Genomic DNA, 8703 nt, shown 5'->3' on the forward strand with positions numbered 1-8703 from the left:
CTCCGCAACTTGAAACTCCACAACTAGAAACTCCGCTATTAAAAACTCCGCAACTAGAAACTCCACAACTAGAAACTCTGCAACATGAAACTCCACAACTAGATACTCCACAACTGGAAACTCCACAACTAGATACTTCACAACTGGAAACTCCACAACTAGATACTCCACAACTGGAAACTCCACAACCAGAAACTCCACAACTACAGGCTCCAAAACTCGAAACTCCACAAATCGAAACTCCACAACTAGAAAATCCACAACCAGAGACTCTGCAATTCCACAACTAGAAACTCCACAACTGGAAACTCCACAACTAGATACTCCGCAACTAGAAACTCCACAACTAGAGACTCCACAACTTGAAACTCCACAACTAGAAACTCCACAACTAGAAACTCTTCAACTAGAGACTCCACAACTAGAAACTCCACAACTAAAAACTCTACAATTAGAATCTGCTACAAGAAATTTCATGTCTAGAAAGTCCACAACCAGAGACTCTGCAACTAGAAATTCCGCAGCTAGAAACTCCACAAATAGAAACTCCGCAACTTGAAACTCCACAACTAGATACTCCACAACTGGAAACTCCACAACTAGATACTTCACAACTGGAAACTCCTCAACTAGATACACCACAACTGGAAACTCCACAACCAGAAACTCCACAACTAGAGACTCCAAAACTCGAAACTCCACAACTAGAAACTCCACAACTAGAAAATCCACAACCAGAGACTCTGCAATTCCACAACTAGAAACTCCACAACTGGAAACTCCACAACTAGATACTCCGCAACTAGAAACTCCACAGCTAGAGACTCCACAACTTGAAACTCCACAACTAGAAACTCTGCAACTAGAGACTCCACAACTAGAAACTCCAAATTTTCAAACTCTACAAATAGAGACTCGGCTACAAGAAATTTCATGTCTAGAAAGTCCACAACCAGAAACTCCACAACTGGAAACTCCACAACTTGAAACCTCACAACCTTAAGTTACGCAACTAGAAAATCCACAGCTAGAGAATCCGCAACTAGAAACTACACAACTAGAAACTTCACAACTCAAAACTCCACAACTAGAAACTCCAAAACTCGAAACTCCACAACTCGAAACTCCACAACTAGAAACTCCACAACTAGACAGTCCACAACTAAAAACTCTTCAACTAGAAACTCCTAAACTAGAGACTCCACAACCAGAAACTCCACAACCAGAAACTCCACAACTAAAAACTCCGCAACTAGAGACTCACCAACTCTAAACTCCACAACTAGAAACTCCACAACTACAAACTCTACAAATACATACTCGGCAACTAGAAATTCCATATCTAGAAACTCCACAACTAAAAACTGCAAAACTAGAAACTTCTCAACTAGAAACTCAACAACTAGAAACTCCACAACTAAAAACTCCACAACTGGAAACTCCACAACTTGAGACTCCGCAACTTGAAACTTCACAACTGGAAACTCCACAACTAGATACTCCACAACTGGAAACTCCACAACTAGAATTTCCACAACTAGACGCCACAACTTGAAACTCCACAACTAGAGACTCCGCAACTAGAAACTCCACTACTAGAGACTCCGCAACTCCACAACTAGAAACTCCACAACTGGAAACTCCACAACTAGATACTCCGCAACTGGAAACTCCGCAACTAGAGACTCCACAACTTGAAACTTCACAACTTTAAACTCCACAACTTGAGACTCCACAACTAGAAACTCCACAACCAGAGACTCTGCAACTAGAAACTCCGCAAATAGAAACTCCGCAGCTAGAAACTACACAACTAGAGACTCCACAACTAGAAACTCCACATTTAGAAACTCCACAACTAGGAACTACACAACTTGAAACCTCACAACCTTAAGTTCCGCAACTAGAAAATCCACAGCTAGAGATTCCGCAACTAGAAACTCTACAACTAGAAACTCCACAACTCAAAACTCCACAACTAGAGAATGTACAACTAGAAACTTCAAACTAGAAACTCAACAACTAGAAACTTCAAAACTCGAAACTCTACTAGAAACTACACAACTGGAAACTCCACAACTAGACACCCCACAACAAGAAACTCCGCAACTAGAGACTCTGCAACTATGGAACTCCGCAACTTGAAACTTCACAACTAGAAACTCCTCAACTAGAGAATTCGCAACTAGAAACTCCAAAACTAGAGACTCTGCAACTAGAAACTCCGCAGCTAGAACCTCCACAACTAGAAACTCCACAACTAGAAACTCCACAACTAGAAACACCACAACTCGAAACTCCACAACCCAAAACTCCACAACTTGAAACTCCACATCTAGAGACTCCACAACTAGAAACTCCACAACTAGAAACTCCACAACGAGAAACTCCACAACTGGAAACTCCAAAGCTTGAGACTCCGCAACTTGAAACTCCACAACTAGAAACTCCGCTATTAAAAACTCCGCAACTAGAAACTCCACAACTAGAAACTCTGCAACATGAAACTCCACAACTAGATACTCCACAACTGGAAACTCCACAACTAGATACTTCACAACTGGAAACTCCACAACTAGATACTCCACAACTGGAAACTCCACAACCAGAAACTCCACAACTAGAGGCTCCAAAACTCGAAACTCCACAACTCGAAACTCCACAACTAGAAAATCCACAACCAGAGACTCTGCAGTTCCACAACTAGAAACTCCACAACTGGAAACTCCACAACTAGATACTCCACAACTGGAAACTCCACAACTAGATACTTCACAACTGGAAACTCCTCAACTAGATACTCCACAACTGGAAACTCCACAACCAGAAACTCTACAACTAGAGACTCCAAAACTCGAAACTCCACAACTAGAAACTCCACAACTAGAAAATCCACATCCAGAGACTCTGCAATTCCACAACTAGAAACTCCACAACTGGAAACTCCACAACTAGAAACTCCGCAGCTAGAAACTACACAACTAGAGACTCCACAACTGGAAACTCCACAACTAGAAACTCCACAACTTGAAACCTCACAACCTTAAGTTACGCAACTAGAAAATCCACAGCTAGAGAATCCGCAACTAGAAACTACACAACTAGAAACTTCACAACTCAAAACTCCACAACTAGAAACTCCAAAACTCGAAACTCCACAACTCGAAACTCCACAACTAGAAACTCCACAACTAGACACTCCACAACTAAAAACTCTTCAACTAGAAACTCCTAAACTAGAGACTCCACAACTAGAAACTCCACAACCAGAAACTCCACAACCAGAAACTCCACAACTAAAAAAACCGCAACTAGAGACTCACCAACTATAAACTCCACAACTCAAAACTCCACAACTAGAGACTCCGCAACTAAAAACTCCACAACCAGAGACTCTGCAACTAGAAACTCTGCAACTAGAAACTCCGCAGCTAGAAACTACACAACTAGAGACTCCACAACTAGACACTCCGCAACTAGAAACTCAACAACTTGAGACGCCGCAACTAGAAACTCCACAACTTGAAACTTCACAACTAGAAACTCTGCAACTAGAAACTCTACAACTAGAGACTCCTCAACTAGAGAATTCGCAACTAGAAACTCCAAAACTAGAGACTCTGCAACTAGAAACTCCGCAGCTAGAACCTCCCAACTAGAAACTCCACAACTAGAAACTCCGCAGCTAGAAACTCCGCAACTTGAAACTCCACAACTAGAGACTCCACAACTTGAAACTCCACAACTAGTTACTTCACAACTGGAAACTCCACAACTAGATACTCAACAACTGGAAACTCCACAACCAGAAACTCCACAACTAGAGACTCCAAAACTCAAAACTCCACAACTAGAAACTCCACAACTAGAAAATCCACAACCAGAGACTCTGCAATTCCACAACTAGAAACTCCACAGCTGGAAACTCCACAACTAGATACTCCACAACCAGAAACTCCACAACTGGAAACTCCACAACTAGAAACTCCACAAATAGAAACTCCAAAACTAGAGATTCCGCAACTAGAAACTCCACTACCAGAGACTCTGCAACTAGAAACTCCGCAGCTAGAAACTCCACAAATAGAAACTCCGCAACTTGAAACTCCACAACTAGATACTCCACAACTGGAAACTCCACAACTAGATACTTCACAACTGGAAACTCCACAACTAGATACTCCACAACTGGAAACTCCACAACCAGAAACTCCACAACTAGAGACTCCAAAACTCGAAACTCCACAACTAGAAACTCCACAACTAGAAACTCCACAACTACAAACTCTACAAATAGAGACTCGGCTACAAGAAATTTGATGTCTAGAAAGTCCTCAACCGGAAACTCCACAACTGGAAACTCCACAACTAGAAACTCCGCAGCTAGAAACTACACAACTAGAGACTCCACAACTAGAATTTCCACAACTAGAAACTCCACAACTTGAAACCTTACAACCTTAAGTTACGCAACTAGTAAATGCACAGCTAGAGGTTCCGCAACTAGAAACTACACAACTAGAAACTCCACAACTCAAAACTCCACAACTAGAAACTCCAAAACTCGAAACTCCACAACTCGAAACTCCACAACTGGAAACTCCACAACTAGACACTCCACAACTAAAAACTCTTCAACTAGAAACTCCTAAACTAGAGACTCCACAACTAGAGAATCTACAACTAGAGACTTCAAACTAGACACTAAACAACTAGAAACCCCACAACTAAAAACTCAACAAGTAGAAACTCCACAGCATGAGACTCCGCAACTTGAAACTCCACAACTAGAAACTCCGCAACTAGAAACTCCACAGCAAGAAACTCCACAACTAGAAACTTCACAACTAAAAACTCCGCAACTAGAGACTCCACCACTAGAAACTTCACAACTAAAAACTCCGCAACCAGAAACTCCACAACTAGAAACTCCACAACTAGAAACTCCGCAACTAGAGACTCACCAACTACAAACTCCACAAATACAGACTCGGCAACTAGAAATTCCATATCTAGAAACTCCACAACTAAAAACTGCAAAACTAGAGACTTCTCAACTAGAAACTCAACAACTAGAAACTCCACAACTAAAAACACCACAACTGAAAACTCCACAACTTGAGACTCCGCTACTTGAAACTTCACACCTAGAAACTCCGCTATTAAAAACTCCGCAACTAGAAACTCCGCAACTAGAAACTCCACAACTGGAAACTTTACAACTAGATACTTCACAACTGGAAACCCTACAACTAGATACTCCACAACTGGAAACTCCACAACTAGAAACTCCACAACTAGAAACTCCACAACCAGAAACTCCACAACCAGAAACTCCACAACTAGAAACTTCACAACTAGAGACTCCGCAACTAGAGACTCCACAACTAGAAACTCCACAACTATAAACTCCACAACCAGAGACTCTGCAATTCCACAACTAGAAACTCCACAACTGCAAACTCCACAAATAGATACTCCGCAACTAGAAACTCCACAACTAGAGACTCCACAACTTGAAACTCCACAACCAGAAACTCCACAACTAGAAACTCTGCAACTAGAGACTCCACAACTAGAAACTCTACAACTACGAACTCTACAAGTAAAGACTCGGCTACAAGAAATTTCACGTCTAGAAAGTCCACAACTAAAAACTCCACAACTGGAAACTCCACAACTAGAAACTCCCACTAGAAACTCCACAACTGGAAACTCCACAACTAGACACTCCACAACTAGAAACTCCAAAACCAGAAACTCCACAACTAGAAACTCCAGAACAAGAAACTTCACAACTAGAGACTCTGCAACTAAAGACTCCACAACTAGAAACTCCACAACTAGAAACTCCACAACCAGACACTCTGCAATTCCACAACTAGAAACTCCACAACTGGATTTTCTGCAACTAGAAACTCCGCAACTAGAAACTCCCCAACCAGAGACTCTGCAACTAGAAACTCCGCAACTAGAAACTACGCAGCTAGAAACTACACAACTAGAGACTCCACAACTAGAAACTTCACAACTAGAAACTCCGCAACTAGAGGCTCCACCACTAGAAACTCTACAACTAGAAACTCCACAACCAGAAACTCCACAACTAAAAACTCCGCAACTAGAGACTCACCAACTAGAAACTCCACAACCGGAAACTCCACAACTACAAACTCCACAAATAAAAACTCGGCAACTAGAAATTGCATATCTAGAAACTCCACAACTAAAAACTGCAAAACTAGAGACTTCTCAACTAGAAACTCAACAACTAGAAACTCCACAACTAAACACTCCACAACTGGAAACTCCACAACTTGAGACTCCGCAACTTGAAACTTCACAACTCGAAACTCAACAACTAGATACTCCACAACTTTAAACTCCACAACTTGAGACTCCACACCTAGAAACTCCACAACTCAAAACTCCACAACTGGAAACTCCACAATTAGAAACTCCACAACTAAAAACTCCACAACTGGAAACTCCACAACTAGAGACTCCGCAACTAGAAACTCCACAACTAGAGACTCCGCCACTAGAAACTGCACAACTAGAGACTCCGCAACTCCACAACTAGAAACTCCACAACTGGAAACTCCACAACTAGATACTCCGCAACTGGAAACTTCACAACTAGAGACTCACAACTTGAAACTCCACAACTTTAAACTCCACAACTTGAGACTCCACACCTAGAAACTCCACAACTCAAAACTCCACAACTGGAAACTCCACAATTAGAAACTCCACAACTAAAAACTCCACAACTGGAAACTCCACAACTAGACACTCCACAACTAGAAACTCCACAACTAGAGACTCCGCAACTAGAAACTCCACAACTAGAGACTCTGCAACTAGAAACTCCGCAACTAGAAACTCCGCCGCTAGAAACTCCACAACTCAAAACTCCACAACTAGAAACTCCAAAACTCGAAACTCCACAACTAGAAACTCCACAACTGGAAACTCCACAACTAGACAGTCCACAACTAAAAACTCTTCAACTAAAAACTCCTAAACTAGAGACTCCACAACTAGAGAATCTACAACTATAGACTTCAAACTAGAAACTCAACAACTAGAAACTTCAAAACTCGAAACTCTACTAGAATCTACACAACTGGAAACTCCACAACTAGACACTCCACAACTAGAAACTCCGCAACTAGAGACTGCAACTATGGAACTCCGCAACTAACAACTCCGCAACAAGAAATTCCACAGCTAGAAACACCACTACTGGATACTCGACAACTAGAAACTCCACATCTAGAGACTCCACAACTGGAAACTCCACAACTAGAGACTCTGCAACTGGAAACTTCACAACTAGAGACTCCGCAGCTCCACCACTAGAAACTCCACAACTAGAAACTCCACAACCAGAAACTGCACAACTAGAAACTACACAACTAAAAACTCCGCAACTAGAGACTCACCAACTAGAAACCCCAAAACTACAAACTCCACAACTACAAACTCCACAAATACAGACTCGGAAACTAGAAATTTCATATCTAGAAACTCCACAACTAAAAACTGCAAAACTGGAGACTTCTCAACTAGAATCTCAACAACTAGAAACTCCACAACTAAAAACTCCACAACTGGAAACTCCACAACTTGAGACTCTGCAAGTTGAAACTTCACAACTGGAAACTCCACAACTAGAGACTCCGCAATTAGAAACTCCACAACTAGAGACTCCGCAACTCCACAACTAGAAACTCCACAACTGGAAACTCCACAACTAGATACTCCGCAACTGGAAACTCCGCAACTAGAGACTCCACAACTTGAAACTTCACAACTTTAAACTCCACAACTTGAGACTCCACAACTAGAAACTCCACAACTCAAAACTCCACAACTAGATACTCCGCAACTAGAAACTCCACAACTAGAGACTCCACAACTTGAAACTCCACAACTAGAAACTCCACAACTAGAAACTCTGCAACTAGAGACTCCACAACTAGAAACTCCACAACAAAAAACTCAACAAGTAGAAACTCCACAGCATGAGACTCCACAACTTGAAACTCCCCAACTAGAAACTCCGCAACTAGAAACTCTACAACTAGGAACTCCGCAACTAGATACTCCACAACTAGAAACTCCACAACTCGAAACTCCACTACTAGATACTCCACAACTGGATACTCGACAACTAGAAACTCCACATCTAGAGACTCCACAACTGGAAACTCCACAACTAGAGACTCTGCAACTGGAAACTTCACAACTAGAGACTCCGCAGCTCCACCACTAGAAACTCCACAACTAGAAACTCCACAACCAGAAACTCCACAACTAGAAACTACACAACTAAAAACTCCGCAACTAGAGACTCACCAACTTGAAACTCCAAAACTACAAACTCCACAACTACAAACTCCACAAATACAGACTCGGAAACTAGAAATTCCATATCTAGAAACTCCACAACTAAAAACTGCAAAACTGGAGACTTCTCAACTAGAATCTCAACAACTAGAAACTCCACAACTAAAAACTCCACAACTGGAAACTCCACAACTTGAGACTCCACAAGTTGAAACTTCACAACTGGAAACTCCACAACTAGAGACTCCGCAATTAGAAACTCCACAACTAGAGACTCCGCAACTCCACAACTAGAAACTCCACAACTGGAAACTCCACAACTAGATACTCCACAACTGGAAACTCCAC

The sequence above is a fragment of the Rhipicephalus microplus genome, unplaced genomic scaffold (assembly GCF_043290135.1).
Source record: "Rhipicephalus microplus isolate Deutch F79 unplaced genomic scaffold, USDA_Rmic scaffold_159, whole genome shotgun sequence".
Taxonomy (NCBI): Eukaryota; Metazoa; Arthropoda; class Arachnida; order Ixodida; family Ixodidae; genus Rhipicephalus; species Rhipicephalus microplus.